At 45.6% G+C, this 16565-nt stretch overlaps 1 protein-coding gene across 1 annotated transcript in view; it reads right to left on the reverse strand.

The window, feature by feature from the left end:
* The window catches only part of ZNF687 (zinc finger protein 687), a 50245-nt gene extending 48674 nt beyond the window's left edge, over window positions 1-1571 (reverse strand). The window contains exon 1 of the mRNA XM_088461007.1: window positions 1284-1571. The gene's annotated coding sequence lies outside the window, so the exon portion shown is untranslated. The remainder of the gene's footprint in view (window positions 1-1283) is intronic.
* Window positions 1572-16565: the final 14994 nt, after the last annotated feature.

Consider the following 16565-nt stretch of genomic DNA (forward strand, 5'->3'; position numbering starts at 1 on the left):
GTGCCAGGCCCCTTCCCTGAGGGACCCCATCCTCTAATGACCCTCTCTGTGCCAGGCTCCTCCCATAGGAAACTCCATCCTCTAATGACCTACTCTATGCCAGGTCCCTCTCCTGAGGTACCCCATCCTCTGAGGCTCTCTGTGCAAGGCCCCTCCCCTGAGGGACCCCCTCTAATAACCTACTCTATGCCAGACCCTCCCCAGAGGGACCCCATCCTCTAATAACCCTCTGTGTGCAGGCCCCTCCCCTGAGGGACCGCCACTAATAACCTACTCTGTGCCAGACCCTCCCCTGAGAGACCCCATCCTCTATTATTATTATCCTTTATTTATATGGCGCCACAAGGGTTCTGCAGCGCCTTACAATATACATAAACAAATGAGCACACAAGAAAACAGTTATTAACAGTACAAACAATGCAGGACAGATACATGATTTATACATTGCTGCTTAAAACTTAAATAAGCAGCATGGTGTCAGCAAGCAATGGTTAGGTGCTGTTGTAAATTAAAGTATAAGTGAAGAGAAGCACATGAGGGAAGAGGGCCCTGCTCGTGAGAGCTTACATTCTAAAGGGGACATTATCTGTGCCAGGCCCCTCCCCTGAGGGACCCCATACTCTAATGACACTCTGCGCCAGTCCTCCCCTGAGGGACCCCTCTATTAACCTACTCTGTGCCAGACCCTCCCCTGAGGTACCCCTCTAATTACCCTCTGTGCCAGGTCCCTCCCCTGAGGTACCCCTCTAATGACCCCGTCTGTGCCAGCCCATCCCCTGAGGTACCCCTCTAATTACCCTCTCTGTACCAGACCCTCCCCTGAGGTACCCCTATAATTACCCTCTGTGCCAGACCCTCCCCTGAGGTACCTCTCTAATTACCCTCTGTGCCATACCCTCCCCTGAGGTCAACCTATAATTACCCTCTGTGCCAGACCCTCCCCTGAGGTACCCCTATAATTACCCTCTGTGCCAGACCCTCCCCTGAAGTACCTCTCTAATTACCCTCTGTGCCAGACCCTCCCCTGAGGTACCTCTCTAATTACCCTCTGTGCCAGACCCTCCCCTGAGGTACCTCTCTAATTACCCTGTGCCAGACCCTCCCCTGAGGTACCCCTATAATTACCCTCTGTGCCAGACCCTCCCCTGAGGTACCTCTCTAATTACCCTCTGTGCCATACCCTCCCCTGAGGTATCCCATCCTCTAATAACTCTCCCCCTCAGGTGTTATGAAGCGACAGTTCCCGTGTAAGGCGCGGCTGAGCAGGCCCCTCCCCCGCTTACCTCAGCGCCTGGTGTGGCCGCGGCTCCCGTCACCGGTGTCGCTCGGTTCCTGGCTGTGCCGTTACACCCTGCAGCCGAGAACCTTAGTCCCGGACGACTCCAAGCTCCGCTTCCTGCTTCTCCGAGCTCCAGTCACCAACCGCCACCTCCCGGTGACCGCCTCCAAACACTGCGCGGCGCCATTTGCTGACACCATCGTCACTCAGAGATAACACCGCCCCCAGCGTCCGAGAGCCTGGCTGGGATAGGACACTCTCCTGTCAATCATAGCCTGGCCTCGCATCCTCTGTACTGGGAACGCTCGGCGTATCCTGACGTCAGCAGCGCTAACCCGCCCGCCCTTCCACCATCATGATTGGCTGTCCGCTCATAGGGTTGAACCCATTGGCTGAATCTGATGTCAATCGTCTCTGCCGTATGTCTGGGCCAATGGAGACCTCCTGCTTCTGGAACTTTTCCCCCCTTTTTTAATAAACTTTATTAGCAACGGTTTTGAGAGGGCACTGACCACAGTGACATCATTATTAATATGCTGTATGATCTGCATAGCGGTGTGAGGAGAATGAGATTAATAGCAGCCATGGTGCACACAGCCTCCCACTGACATGACTCCGCTCTGTCATACAGTGTACTTTCACCTACACTCAGAAGTCCAGGAAATGCATCCTGGGAAACCACTGAGGCATGAGGCACCACTCCTTACCTCACACCTGTCCCACTTTAAGCTAGACAGTCATAACCAATGTTGTAATACAGGGTACCTGTCACCTGCACACAGAGTTCATGGAAATGCATCCTGGGAAACCCCTGAGGCATGAGGCACCACTCCTTACCTCACACCTGTCCCACTTTAAGCTAGACAGTCATAACCAATGTTGTAATACAGGGTACCTGTCACCTGCACACAGAGTTCATGGAAATGCATCCTGGGAAACCCCTGAGGCATGAGGCACCACTCCTTACCTCACACCTGTCCCACTTTAAGCTAGACAGTCATAACCAATGTTGTAATACAGGGTACCTGTCACCTGCACACAGAGTTCATGGAAATGCATCCTGGGAAACCCCTGAGGCATGAGGCACCACTCCTTACCTCACACCTGTCCCACTTTAAGCTAGACAGTCATAACCAATGTTGTAATACAGGGTACCTGTCACCTGCACACAGAGTTCATGGAAATGCATCCTGGGAAACCCCTGAGGCATGAGGCACCACTCCTTACCTCACACCTGTCCCACTTAGAGCTGGACAGTCATAACCAATGTTGTAATACAGTGTACCTGTCACCTATGCACATAATTAATGGAAATGTATCCAAGAAAACCACTGAGGCATGAGGCACCACTCTGGGCCTGATTCAGAGCCGCTTGTAAGGTGCCGCTCGTTCGCTCCGAGCGATGTTCGCACAATTGCGTATGGGTCGTAATGCGCATGCGCGAACCAGTCATTGCGGTCGGAAATCGAGCGCTCGCAAAACAGCGAGTGACTGCTGATTTGAGTGACAGGATGAGGTGTTTGTGGGTGGTAACAGGGGAAGGTGCTTGAAAACGGGGAGTGGTGATCTGAACGCAGGCGTGCCAAACGGTCAAAACGGGCGTTTTAAGGGTGTACATAATTAACAAAGCAGCGTCATCGACCTCGTCACTTGGTTGTTTCTTAGCCTGAACTGTTCGCATGATTGCGGTAGGAAAATCCAACCACAAGCACTGCGAGCAGTTCAGACGCCTTTCGATGTACTCGATGAATCTAATAAATAGCGGAGATGACGTAGGATGCGAGCGGCCAGGGGGCGTCTTTACAAAATAGCGAGCGCATGTTTCGTTCGCTCGCTCAGACATAGAGGCGTCAACAGACCGCAGAGAGCGAGCGCTCAATTTAAATATCCGGACCCTTTTTCTGAACGAGCGAGCGCAAATAGCGTCCGGCTCTGAATCAGGCCCTGTGTCTCATACCTGTCCCACTTTAAACTGATTCAGGCAGTGTCCTACATACAGATATTAATGTCAGAATAAATCTTATCGCCCCCTGGGGTGGGGCTTAATATATGGTAGCCCTATCCAAGTGCTAGGATTTAATCGCATACCGACCAACAGCATGCATGCCAACCTCCATATACAGGGATCAGGGGGGGGGGTGTGGGTTATATAATATTCACTGACCACCAGAGACTTGGATATATATACACCTGACCCCGTTAACTGGGTTATATAATATACACTAGCCAACAGGGACTGGGTTATATAATATACACTAGCCAACGGGGACTGGGTTATATAATATACACTAGCCAACGGGGACTGGATTATATAATATACACTGATCACCAGAGACTGGGATATATATAAACTTGCCCTGGAGACTGGGGTATATAATATTCACTGACCACCAGGGATTGGATATATATATACACCTTCCTCCGGGGACTAGGTTATATAATATAATATACACCAGCCACCGAGGACTGGGTTATATAATATACACTAGCCAACGGGGACTGGATTATATAATATACACTAGCCAACGGGGACTGGATTATATAATATACACTGATCACCAGAGACTGGGATATAAACCTGCCCCCGGGGACTGGGTTATATAATATACACTGATCACCAGGGACTGGGTTAAATAATATACACTGATCACCAGGGACTGGGTTATATAATATACACTGATCACCAGGGAATGGGTTATATAATATACAATAGCCACCGAGTACTGGGTTATATAATAAACACTAGCCACCGAGGACTGGGTTATATAATATACACTAGCCACCGAGGACTGGGTTATATAATATACACTAGCTACCAAGGACTGGGTTATATAATATACACTAGCCACCGAGGACTGGGTTATATAATGTACACTGATCACCAGGGACTGGGTTATATAATATACACTGATCACCAGGGAGTGGATTATATAATATACAATAGCCACCGAGTACTGGGTTATATAATAAACACTAGCCACCGAGGACTGGGTTATATAATATACACTAGCCAACAGGGACTGGGTTATATAATATACACTAGCCAACGGGGACAGGGTTATATAATATACACTAGCCAACGGGGACTGGATTATATAATATACACTGATCACCAGAGACTGGGATATATATAAACTTGCCCCCGGGGACTGGGTTATATAATATTCACTGACCACCAGGGATTGGATATATATATACACCTTCCTCTGGGGACTAGGTTATATAATATAATATACACTAGCCACCAAGGACTGGGTTATATAATATACACTAACCACCGGGGACTGGGTTATATAATATACACTAGCCAACGGGGACTGGATTATATAATATACACTAGCCAGCGGGGACTGGATTATATAATATACACTGATCACCAGAGACTGGGATATATATAAACTTGCCCCCAGGGACTAGGTTATATAATATACACTGATCACCAGGGACTGGGTGATATAATATACACTGATCACCAGGGACTGGGTTATATAATATACACTGATCACCAGGGAGTGGGTTATATAATATACAATAGCAACCGAGTACTGGGTTATATAATAAAAACTAGCCACTGAGGACTGGGTTATATAATATACTCTAGCCACCGAGGACTGGGTTATATAATATACACTAGCTATCAAGGACTGGGTTATATAATATACACTAGCCACCGAGGACTGGGTTATATAATAAACACTAGCCACCGAGGACTGGGTTAAATAATATACACTAGCCACCGAGGACTGGGTTATATAATATACACAAGCTACCAAGGACTGGGTTATATAATATACACTAGCCACCGAGGACTGGGTTATATAATAGACAGTGACCACCGAGGACTGGGTTATATAATATACAATAGCTACCAAGGACTGGGTTATATAATATACACTAGCCACCGAGGACCGGGTTATATAATATACACTGATCACCAGGGACTGGGTTATATAATATACACTGATCACCAGGGAGTGGGTTATATAATATACAATAGCCACCGAGTACTGGGTTATATAATAAACACTAGCCACCGAGGACTGGGTTATATAATATACACTAGCTACCGAGGACTGGGTTATATAATATACACTAGCCACCGAGGACTGGGTTATATAATGGACACTGACCACCGGGGACTGGATTATATAATATACAATAGCTACCAAGTACTGGGATATATAATATACACTAGTCACCGAGGACTGGGTTTTATAATATAAACTAGCCACCGAGGACTGGGTTATATAATATACACTGATCACCAGAGACTGGGATATATATATATATATATATATATAAACTTCCCCAGGGACTGGGTTATATAATATTCACTGGCCACCAGGGACTTGGATTATATAATATACACTGATCACCAGAGACTGGGATATAAACCTGCCCCCGGGGACTGGGTTATATAATATACACTGATCACCAGGGACTGGGTTATATAATATACACTGATCACCAGGGACTGGGTTATATAATATACACTGATCACCAGGGAATGGGTTATATAATATACAATAGCCACCGAGTACTGGGTTATATAATAAACACTAGCCACCGAGGACTGGGTTATATAATATACACTAGCCACCGAGTACTGGGTTATATAATATACACTAGCTACCAAGGACTGGGTTATATAATATACACTAGCCACCGAGGACTGGGTTATATAATAGACACTGACCACCGGGGACTGGGTTATATAATATACAATAGCTACCAAGGACTGGTTTATATAATATACACTAGCCACCGAGGACTGGGTTATATAATATACACTGATCACCAGGGACTGGGTTATATAATATACACTGATCACCAGGGACTGGGTTATATAATATACAATAGCCACCGAGTACTGGGTTATATAATAAACACTAGCCACCGAGGACTGGGTTATATAATATACACTAGCTACCGAGGACTGGGTTATATAATATACACTAGCTACCAAGGACTGGGTTATATAATATACACTAGCCACCGAGGACTGGGTTATATAATATACACTGATCACCAGGGACTGGGTTATATAATATACACTATCCACTGAGGACTGGGTTATATAATATACAGTAGCCAACGGGGACTGGATTATATAATATACACTAGCCAACGGGGACTGGATTATATAATATACTCTGATCACCAGAGACTGGGATATATATAAACTTGCCCCCGGGGACTGGGTTATATAATATACACTGATCACCAGGGACTGGGTTATATAATATACACTGATCACCAGGGAGTGGGTTATATAATATACAATAGCCACCGAGTACTGGGTTATATAATAAACACTAGCCCCCGAGGACTGGGTTATATAATATACACTAGCCACTGAGGACTGGGTTATATAATAGACACTGACCACCGGGGACAGGGTTATATAATATACAATAGCTACCAAGGACTGGGTTATATAATATACACGAGCCACCGAGGACTGGGTTATATAACATACACTAGCCACCGAGGACTGGGTTATATAATATACACTGATCACCAGGGACTGGGTTATATAATATACACTGATCACCAGGGAGTGGGTTAAATAATATACAATAGCCACCGAGTACTGGGTTATATAATAAACACTAGCCACCGAGGACTGGGTTATATAATATACACTAGCTACCGAGGACTGGGTTATATAATATACACTAGCTACCAAGGACTGGGTTATATAATATACACTAGCTACCGAGGACTGGCTTTTATAATATACAATAGCTACCAAGGACTGGGTTATATAATATACACTGGCCACCGAGGACTGGGTTATATAATATACACTAGCCACCGAGGACTGGGTTATATAATATACACTGATCACCAGGGACTGGGTTATATAATATACACTGATCACTAGGGACTGGGTTATATAATATACACTGATCACCAGGGAGTGGGTTATATAATATACAATAGCCACCGAGTACTGGGTTATATAATAAACACTAGCCACGGAGGACTGGGTTATATAATATACACTAGCTACCGAGGACTGGGTTATATAATATACACTAGCTACCAAGGACTGGGTTATATAATATACACTAGCCACCGAGGACTGGGTTATATAATGGAGACTGACCACCGGGGACTGGGTTATATAATATACAATAGCTACCAAGGACTGAGTTATATAATATACATTGGCCACCGAGGACTGGGTTATATAATATACACTAGCCACCGAAGACTGGGTTATATAATATACACTGATCACCAGGGAGTGGGTTAAATAATATACAATAGCCACCGAGTACTGGGTTATATAATAAACACTAGCCACCGAGGACTGGGTTAAATAATATACACTAGCCACCGAGGATTGGGTTATATAATAGACACTGACCACCAGGGACTGAGTTATATAATATACACTGATCACCAGGGACTGGGTTATATAATATACACTAGCCACCGAGGACTGGGTTATATAATAGACACTGATCACCAGGGACTGGGTTATATAATATACACTGATTACCAGGGACTGGGTTATATAATATACACTAGCCACCGAGGACTGGGTTATATAATATACACTAGCCAACGGGGACTGGATTATATAATATACACTAGCCAACGGGGACTGGACTATATAATATACACTAGCCACCGAGGACTGGGTTATATAAGATACACTAGCCACCGAGGACTGGGTTATATAATATACACTAGACACCGAGGACTGGGTTATATAATATACACTAGACACCGAGGACTGGGTTATATAAGATACACTAGCCACCGAGGACTGGGTTATATAATTTACACTAGCCACCGAGGACTGGGTTATATAATATATACTAGACACCGAGGACTGGGTTATATAAGATACACTAGCCACCGAGGACTGGGTTATATAATATACACTAGACACCGAGGACTGGGTTATATAATATACACTAGACACCGAGGACTGGGTTATATAAGATACACTAGCCACCGAGGACTGGGTTATATAATTTACACTAGCCACCGAGGACTGGGTTATACAATATACACTGATCACCATGGACAGGGTTATATAAGATACACTGATCACCATGGACAGGGTTATATAAGATACACTGATCACCAGGGACTGGGTTATATAAGATACACTGATCACCATGGACAGGGTTATATAATAGACACTGATCACCAGGGACTGGGTTATATAAGATACACTGGGATGTAGTTATGATGCTGCTGGTCTCAATACCGACAGGGGAATCCCGACAAAGGAATTAATATAGGTGCCGAAATACCAACATCTATCTTAATCCCGACACTGGAACGCCACAGGACGCCAGCCAAACAGGGTAAGTCTGGGACGCCCTAAGCGTCAGCCGCAGGGTGCGGGGGGGGGGGGTTTAGGTTTAGGGAGAGTAGCGAGGTTAGGGTCGGTTTTGGGGGAAGGTTGGGGTTAGACACCCCTAAGGGGGGGTGGATTAGGTTTAGACATTAAAGTGGGTTCGGTTTAGGCACAAAGGGGGAGACTGAATTAGGCACTAACGGGGAGGGTTAGGCTACAAAAGGGGAGGGTTTGGGGGAGAAGGGAGGGTAACTATACTTACCAGGGACTGGGATATATGTTATACACTTACCACCAGGGACTGGGATATATGTTATACACTTACCAGGGACTGGGATATATGTTATACACTGACCACCAGGGACTGGGATATATGTTATACACTGACCACCAGGGACTGGGATATATGTTATACACTTACCACCAGGGACTGGGATATATGTTATACACTTACCACCAGGGACTGGGTTATATGTTATACACTTACCACCGGGGACTGGGTTATATGTTATACACTGACCACCAGGGACTGGGATATATGTTCTACACTGACCACCAGGGACTGGGATATATGTTCTACACTGACCACCGAGGACTGGGATATATGTTATACACTGACCACCGGGGACTGGGATATATGTTATACACTGACCCCCGGGGACTGGGATATATGTTATACCCTGACCACCGGGGACTGGGATATATGTTATACACTGACCACCAGGGACTGGGTAATATGTTATACACTGACCACCGGAGACTGGGTTATATGTTATACACTGACCACCGGGGACTGGGTTATATGTTATACACTGACCACCGGGGACTGGGTTATATGTTATACACTGACCACCGGAGACTGGGTTATATGTTATACACTGACCACCAGGGACTGGGATATATGTTATACACTGACTACCTGGGACTGGGATATATGTTATACACTGACCACCACGGACTGGGTTATATGTTAAACACTGACCACCAGGGACTGGGTTATATGTTATACACTGACCACCAGGGACTGGGTTATATGTTATACACTGACCACCAGGGACTGGGATATATGTTATACACTGACCACCAGGGACTGGGTTATATGTTAAACACTGACCACCAGGGACTGGGTTATATGTTATCCACTGACCACCAGGGACTGAGATATATGTTATACACTGACCACCAGGGACTGGGTTATATGTTATACACTGACCACCAGGGACTGGGTTATATGTTCTACACTGACCACCAGGGACTGGGTTATATGTTCTACACTGACCACCAGGGACTGGGTTATATGTTCTACACTGACCACCAGGGACTGAGTTATATGTTATACACTGACCACCAGGGACTGGGATATATGTTATACACTGACCACCAGGGACTGGGATATATGTTATACACTGACCACCGGGGACTGGGATATATGTTATACACTGACCACCACGGACTGAGATATATGTTATACACTGACCACCAGGGACTGGGTTATATGTTATACACTGACCACCAGGGACTGGGTTATATGTTATACACTGACCACCAGGGACTGGGTTATTTGTTATACACTGACCACCAGGGACTGGGTTATATGTTATACACTGACCACCAGGGACTGGGTTATATGTTATACACTGACCACCGGGGACTGGGATATATGTTAAACACTGACCACCGGGGACTGGGATATATGTTATACACTGACCACCACGGACTGAGATATATGTTATACACTGACCACCAGGGACTGGGTTATATGTTATACACTGACCACCAGGGACTGGGTTATATGTTATACACTGACCACCAGGGACTGGGTTATTTGTTATACACTGACCACCAGGGACTGGGTTATATGTTATACACTGACCACCTGGGACTGGGATATGTTATACACTGACCACCAGGGACTGGGATATATGTTATACACTGACCACCGGGGACTGGGTTATATGTTATACACTAACCACCTGGGACTGGGTTATATGTTATACACTGACCACCAGGGACTGGGTTATATGTTATACACTGACCACCAGGGACTGGGTTATATGTTATACACTGACCACCAGGGACTGGGTTATATGTTATACACTGACCACCGGGGACTGGGTTATATGTTATACACTGACCACCACGGACTGGGTTATATGTTAAACACTGACCACCGGGGACTGGGTTATATGTTATACACTGACCACCGGGGACTGGGTTATATGTTATACACTGACCACCAGGGACTGGGTTATATGTTATACACTGACCACCAGGGACTGGGTTATATGTTATACACTGACCACCAGGGACTGGGTTATATGTTATACACTGACCACCACGGACTGGGTTATATGTTAAACACTGACCACCACGGACTGGGTTATATGTTATACACTGACCACCAGGGACTGGGTTATATGTTATACACTGACCACCACGGACTGGGTTATATGTTAAACACTGACCACCACGGACTGGGATATATGTTATACACTGACCACCAGGGACTGGGTTATATGTTATACACTGACCACCAGGGACTGGGTTATATGTTACACACTGACCACCAGGGATTGGGTTATATGTTATACACTGACCACCAGGGACTGGGATATATGTTACACACTGACCACCAGGGACTGGGTTATATGTTATACACTAGCCACCGAGGACTGGGTTATATAAGATACACTAGGCACCGAGGACTGGGTTATATAATAGACACTGATCACCAGGGACTGGGTTGTATAATAGACACTGATCACCAGGGACTGGGTTATAAAATATACACTGATTACCAGGGACTGGGTTATATAATATACACTAGCCACTGACGACTGGGTTATATAATATACACTGATCACCAGGGACTGGGTTATATAATATACACTAGCCACTGAGGACTGGGTTATACAATATACACTAGCCACCGAGGACTGGGTTATATAATATACACTAGCCACCGAGGACTGGGTTATACAATATACACTAGCCACCGAGGACTGGGTTATACAATATACACTAGCCACCGAGGACTGGGTTATATAATATACACCGATCACCAGGGACTGGGTTATATAATATACACTGATCACCAGGGAGTGGGTTATATAATATACAATAGCCACCGAGGACTGGGTTATATAAAATACACTAGCTACCGAGGACTGGGTTATATAATATACACTAGCTACCAAGGACTGGGTTATATAATATACACTAGCCACCGAGGACTGGGTTATATAATGGACACTGACCACCGGGGACTGGGTTATATAATATACAATAGCTACCAAGGACTGGGATATAAAATATAGACTAGCCAAAGAGGACTGGGTTATATAATATACACTAGCCACCGAGGACTGGGTTATATAATATACACTGATCACCAGGGAGTGGGTTATATAATATGCAATAGCCACCGAGTACTGGGTTATATAATAAACACTAGCCACCGAGGACTGGTTTATATATTATACACTAGCTACCGAGGACTGGGTTATATAATATACACTAGCTACCGAGGACTGGGTTATATAATATACACTAGCCACCGAGGACTGGGTTATATAATATACAATAGCCACCGAGGACTGGGTTATATAATATACACTAGCCACCGAGGACTGGGTTAGACAATATACACTAGCCACCAAGGACTGGGTTATACAATATACACTAGCCACCGAGGACTGGGTTATATAATATACACTAGCCACCGAGGACTGGGTTATATAAGATACACTAGCCACCGAGGACTGGGTTATATAATATACACTAGCCACCGAGGACTGGGTTATATAAGATACACTAGCCACCGAGGACTGGGTTATATGATAGACAGTGACCACCAGGGACTGGGTTATATAATAGACACTGATCACCAGGGACTGCGTTATATAATAGACACTGATCACCAGGGACTGCGTTATATAATAGACACTGATCACCAGGGACTGCGTTATATAATAGACACTGATCACCGAGGACTGGGTTATATAATAGACAGTGACCACCAGGGACTGGGTTATATAATAGACACTGATCACCAGGGACTGCGTTATATAATAGACACTGATCACCAGGGACTGCGTTATATAATAGACACTGATCACCAGGGACTGGGTTATATAATAGACACTGATCACCAGGGACTGCGTTATATAATAGACACTGATCACCAGGGACTGCGTTATATAATAGACACTGATCACCAGGGACAGGGTTATATAAGATACACTGATCACCAGGGACAGGGTTATATAAGATACACTGATCACCAGGGACTGCGTTATATAAGATACACTGATCACCATGGACAGGGTTATATAAGATACACTGATCACCAGGGACTGGGTTATATAAGATACACTGATCACCATGGACAGGGTTATATAAGATACACTGATCACCAGGGACTGCGTTATATAAGATACACTGATCACCATGGACAGGGTTATATAAGATACACTGATCACCAGGGACTGCGTTATATAAGATACACTGATCACCATGGACAGGGTTATATAATAGACACTGATCACCAGGGACTGGGTTATATAAGATACACTGGGATGTAGTTATGATGCTGCTGGTCTCAATACCGACAGGGGAATCCCGACAAAGGAATTAATATAGGTGCCGAAATACCAACATCTATCTTAATCCCGACACTGGAACGCCACAGGACGCCAGCCAAACAGGGTAAGTCTGGGACGCCCTAAGCGTCAGCCGCGGGGTGCGGGGGGGGGGGGTTAGGTTTAGGGAGAGTAGCGAGGTTAGGGTCGGTTTTGGGGGAAGGTTGGGGTTAGACACCCCTAAGGGGGGGTGGATTAGGTTTAGACATTAAAGTGGGTTCGGTTTAGGCACAAAGGGGGAGACTGAATTAGGCACTAACGGGGAGGGTTAGGCTACAAAAGGGGAGGGTTTGGGGGAGAAGGGAGGGTAACTATATTTACCAGGGACTGGGATATATGTTATACACTGACCACCAGGGACTGGGTTATATGTTATACACTTACCACCAGGGACTGGGATATATGTTATACACTTACCACCAGGGACTGGGATATATGTTATACACTGACCACCAGGGACTGGGTTATATGTTATACACTTACCACCAGGGACTGGGTTATATGTTATACACTGACCACCGGGGACTGGGATATATGTTACACACTGACCACCACGGACTGGGATATATGTTACACACTGACCACCAGGGACTGGGATATATGTTATACACTGACCACCAGGGACTGGGTTATATGTTATACACTGACCACCGGGGACTGGGTTATATGTTACACACTGACCACCACGGACTGGGATATATGTTACACACTGACCACCACGGACTGGGATATATGTTACACACTGACCACCAGGGACTGGGATATATGTTATACACTGACCACCAGGGACTGGGTTATATGTTATACACTGACCACCAGGGACTGGGATATATGTTACACACTGACCACCAGGGACTGGGATATATGTTACACACTGACCACCAGGGACTGGGATATATGTTACACACTGACCACCACGGACTGGATTATATGTTACACACTGACCACCGGGGACTGGGATATATGTTACACACTGACCACCGGGGACTGGGATATATGTTACACACTGACCACCGGGGACTGGGATATATGTTATACACTGACCACCGGGGACTGGGTTATATGTTATACACTGACCACCGGGGACTGAGATATATGTTCTACACTGACCACCAGGGACTGAGATATATGTTCTACACTGACCACCGGGGACTGAGATATATGTTATACACTGACCACCGGGGACTGGGTTATATGTTATACACTGACCACCGGGGACTGAGATATATGTTCTACACTGACCACCGGGGACTGGGATATATGTTATACACTGACCACCGGGGACTGGGATATATGTTATACACTGACCACCGGGGACTGGGTTATATGTTATACACTGACCACCGGGGACTGGGATATATGTTATACACTGACCACCGGGGACTGGGATATATGTTCTACACTGACCACCGGGGACTGGGTTATATGTTATACACTGACCACCGGGGACTGAGTTATATGTTATACACTGACCACCGGGGACTGGGATATATGTTATACACTGACCACCAGGGACTGAGTTATATGTTATACACTGACCACCAGGGACTGGGATATATGTTATACACTGACCACCAGGGACTGGGATATATGTTATACACTGACCACCAGGGACTGAGTTATATAATATACACTGACCACCGGGGACTGGGATATATGTTATACACTGACCACCAGGGACTGGGATATATGTTATACACTGACCACCAGGGACTGAGTTATATGTTATACACTGACCACCAGGGACTGGGATATATGTTATACACTGACCACCAGGGACTGGGATATATGTTATACACTGACCACCAGGGACTGAGTTATATAATATACACTGACCACCGGGGACTGGGATATATGTTCTACACTGACCACCAGGGACTGAGATATATGTTCTACACTGACCACCGGGGACTGGGTTATATGTTATACACTGACCACCGGGGACTGGGTTATATGTTATACACTGACCACCGGGGACTGGGTTATATGTTATACACTGACCACCGGGGACTGGGATATATGTTATACACTGACCACCGGGGACTGGGTTATATGTTATACACTGACCACCGGGGACTGGGTTATATGTTATACACTGACCACCGGGGACTGGGTTATATGTTATACACTGACCACCAGGGACTGGGATATATGTTATACACTGACCACCAGGGACTGAGTTATATAATCTACACTGACCACCGGGGACTGGGATATATGTTATACACTGACCACCGGGGACTGGGATATATGTTATACACTGACCACCGGGGACTGGGATATATGTTATACACTGACCACCGGGGACTGGGTTATATGTTATACACTGACCACCGGGGACTGGGTTATATGTTATACACTGACCACCGGGGACTGGGATATATGTTATACTCTGACCACCGGGGACTGGGATATATGTTATACACTGACCACCGGGGACTGGGATATATGTTATACACTGACCACCGGGGACTGGGATATATGTTATACACTGACCACCGGGGACTGAGATATATGTTATACACTGACCACCGGGGACTGGGTTATATGTTATACACTGACCACCGGGGACTGGGTTATATGTTATACACTGACCACCGGGGACTGGGTTATATGTTATACACTGACCACCGGGGACTGGGATATATGTTATACACTGACCACCGGGGACTGGGTTATATGTTATACACTGACCACCGGGGACTGGGATATATGTTATACACTGACCACCGGGGACTGGGATATATGTTATACACTGACCCCCGGGGACTGGGATATATGTTATACACTGACCACCGGGGACTGGGATATATGTTACACACTGACCACCGGGGACTGGGATATATGTTACACACTGATCACCGGGGACTGGGTTATATGTTATACACTGACCACCGGGGACTGGGTTATATGTTACACACTGACCACCGGGGACTGGGTTATATGTTATACACTGACCACCGGAGACTGGGTTATATGTTATACACTGACCACCTGGGACTGGGATATATGATATACACTGACCACCTGGGACTGGGTTATATGTTACACACTGACCATCGGGGACTGGGTTATATGTTATACACTGACCACCAGGGACTGGGATATATGTTATACACTGAGCACAAGGGACTGGTATATATGTTATACCCTGACCACCAGGGACTGGGTTATATGTTATACACTGACCACCGGGGACTGGGATATATGTTATACACTGACCACCGGGGACTGGGATATATGTTATACACTGACCACCTGGGACTGAGATATATGTTATACACTGACCACCAGGGACTGGGTTATATGTTATACACTGACC

The sequence above is a fragment of the Taudactylus pleione genome, unplaced genomic scaffold (genome assembly GCF_031769625.1).
Source record: "Taudactylus pleione unplaced genomic scaffold, aTauple2 ptg000997l, whole genome shotgun sequence".
NCBI lineage: Eukaryota > Metazoa > Chordata > Amphibia > Anura > Myobatrachidae > Taudactylus > Taudactylus pleione.